General features: G+C 31.7%; 1 long non-coding RNA gene across 1 annotated transcript; it reads right to left on the reverse strand.

The window, feature by feature from the left end:
* Positions 1–344: 344 nt before the first annotated feature.
* LOC110712701 lies at positions 345–2,408 on the reverse strand. Its single transcript, XR_002509682.1, has 3 exons — positions 2,133–2,408; positions 1,303–1,373; positions 345–612 (listed from the first exon to the last, which is right to left on the reverse strand). It is a non-coding gene; the product is annotated as an uncharacterized LOC110712701 (long non-coding RNA).
* Positions 2,409–3,222: the final 814 nt, after the last annotated feature.

The raw sequence follows: 3,222 nt of genomic DNA on the forward strand, positions 1-3,222 counted from the left end.
ATGAAGGAAAATAGAAAGGTTTAGAGTACTCAACAGTTCTATATTGCATTACAATAGAGAACGGTTGAGTTAGATAACCATTTTCTAAAGTTTTTTTTTTTAAAAAAAAAATCCAATCAAGAGATCATATATTGCATTATTTTCCTGCTAGTTGTATTATTCCTGTATTTTATTTTTGAAGATATTATTGAACTTTTTTCCTGTATACGTATAATTGTTGTATTCTTGTATTTTATCTTGTACATCAAAATCTACACTTCATGTGTAAAAGAAATTCATGATCTAGTATGAACAATTTCAGTATAATAGAATTAACCAAAGTCATAAAAATATACTTCATATAATTTAAGACATCCAACAATTAAATTTAATCATTCATTCGAAAATTTGTTCTATACAAATACAAGATATATATATATTTATCAAAACACCTTTCCTATTGATGTTGATAAAAATAAATTAAAAAGTAAAATCTAGCTTAGATATACCAATATCATAGATCTTCAATCCAGATAAATCATCAATGTCGTCATTTGCATTGGTTGATGGCATCCGGTAACATATGAAATCCATCTTCCCCTAAGCTTGTCGATCATTAGCTTTGTCAATATACTGCAAAACAATGTAAAATACATCGATCTTTCAGTAAAAGTAAGGTTTTTTTCAGTACTATCATATTAAATCAGAGCTATAATAAGTGAAAATATATTATAGAATTGGTGAATATAAGTTTAAAATCACTTTAAATAGGGTGATGAAAGCAATACATATAACGATTGTGAATTTATGACTTAGAGTAATTAGTGAGCATCCAAAACATTGCCAACGAAAAATCAATGAATTTATGATGCACATCTCTCCATCTAAACAAGAGGAATAGTATCTTCAAATCGGTTAAATCCTTACCTCAACAAAATAATACAAAATAAGAAACTACATGTATTGAATGTTGACAGCTTAACACCCTAGTTCAACTGTTAAAGATAAATTTATAAACTAAGACAGTTCATTGGAAAAATCCGGAATTTAGGATAAGATACTCACGGGACAATGCTCTCCGTTCTAGATCTGTGCACCAAGAAACTCAGCAGCAAGATGCTAAAGTGGCTTTCTACGAATTTCTCTACCCATATTAAGAAAAGCAATTACTATTTTATGGCAAAATCAAACTCACAGATGTAATTAATTATCATGTATTCTAATGGAGCATAATATTCTAAATAAATTAGTTCAAGAAGAGCAGTTCAACTTATATGAAAGAAAAAGCTAGATAAAGAAAAGAGTATGAAACAAGATATATACTTTATAAATTGCTGGTATTCTGCAATGTCACCATGTCTTTCTTTGGGTGACTTAGTAAAAGTGCTTGAAAACTGTTAAGATATGGATTAGTTGACATTATAGTATCAAAAGTAGGATGCAGATATAATCAACAAATTATATTACTAGTGTCAAAGGAGGGTCACTAACGTATCAACTATTCACAATCAACCAACAAGAATTTTTCCTTTAATCAACTCTGCCACCTTATCATTATTATAAATTCACTTCCATAAGATTCTGATTTCTTGCTCTTCTCTTTTCATAATCAGCTACCCAAAATCCACAAACAACATGACTACTCTTATACATCACTAGAATTAGATTTAATCATCACTTAATTTCAATAACAACATCTCATAACCAGCCCTTTTATGAACGAAAAGCAAAGCAAATCAATATTTCTAAAATAAATTGCAAAGTATTTGAAATTAATATAACATGATAACCTAGTGGTAATCAATTTCCCCTACCCCTCTGTCTTTATCTAATTAGGGTTGCATATTTGACCTAGGTTAGAGTAATTTGGCGATAATAATTTTGATTAATAGTGAAATTTCTTGTAAATCGTATCAATTAAGTGTAATTTGATTGAAAAAACTGCAATTTTATAGAATTATTTGCATTTATAAGAATCGATTGAATTCCCAAAAACTAAAATTGTGAATTTTTTTAATCCACCTAAAATTCGATCGAAATTACTGCAATGGATGAAAACTATGAATTCATTACAGCTGAATTGAAAAATTCAATTGATTAATACAACTAGATTCACAAACTCATCCGAATCAAGAAAAATTTGAACGAATTACTTGGAAAGTGCAGTGGTGGTGTAGTGGTGCGGTACAGTGAAGTGATGTTCAACAGTGTGGCGGTGGAACGACGGGGGGGAGATGGGGTGACGGTGGTGCGGTAGGGCGGCGAAGCAGTAATTGGTGAATTGAGCAACATGAGGTTTCACTTTTCATCGTTTTTCTGAAGCAGTAAGCAATTAGTACTCTAGTGAATAGTGATAGTGCAGTATAAAAGCATTTCAATTATATTAAGCAGCCTTTGAATAATTAGGGTAATTCTAAATATCCCAATGGTCCACATAAATATCCCTCTAATTTTTTTTTAATATTATAAAATAAAAAAGAAATACAAAACGGTTGTCAAGATGACCGTTCTGTATCATCTAAAATGTAATTATTTATTTTTTATTATTTGAGTAAAAAAAAAAAGAGAACGGTTAACTATTCTAACCGTTCTATATTTAATAACTCATAAAACGCCTCTTGCACAAATACGTTCTATATTCTTCTGGAGAAAGCCTATCTTTGATAACCGTTTTATATTTTGTGATCTGTAATCTAGTTTTTGTGGTAGTGTCAAGAAAATGAATATTAAAGTCGGAGACTTGGTGCTAAAAGCATTAAGGAAAAATGTTTTAGATCCAAGAGGCAAGTTTAGACCCCATTGGTCTGGGCCCTATATTGTCAAAACTATCTTATCAAGAGGTGCTGCAAAACTGACTGATATGGATGGCAATGAGTTCTCAAACATGACAAATCTTGAGCAACTTAAGAAGTACCACCCATAATTACTTAATAAGGACACTCAAAAGAGCTACGTTTGGCTTAATTCCATAGGAAAGGATACGTAGGCAACCCTTATAGGGTGCGGCCACTTTAAATTTTACAAACCTCGTATTCCAACAAATCAACTCAGAGCAATTTGCGCGAAAATTTGCAAACGCATCCCAGAAAAATTATCGCCTGACAACAGCAGTAGCGTCTAGCGACGAAGACAGCGCCGGGCGATGAACATCATCGTTTGGCGACGAGGACAGCAATAGACGACAAACACCAACGTCTGGCGACGAACTTAAATTTCGACGCTGATTTTTTTGCATTAAACAGG

Source organism: Chenopodium quinoa, unplaced genomic scaffold (genome assembly GCF_001683475.1).
Source record: "Chenopodium quinoa cultivar QQ74 unplaced genomic scaffold, ASM168347v1, whole genome shotgun sequence".
NCBI classification, from domain to species: domain Eukaryota; kingdom Viridiplantae; phylum Streptophyta; class Magnoliopsida; order Caryophyllales; family Amaranthaceae; genus Chenopodium; species Chenopodium quinoa.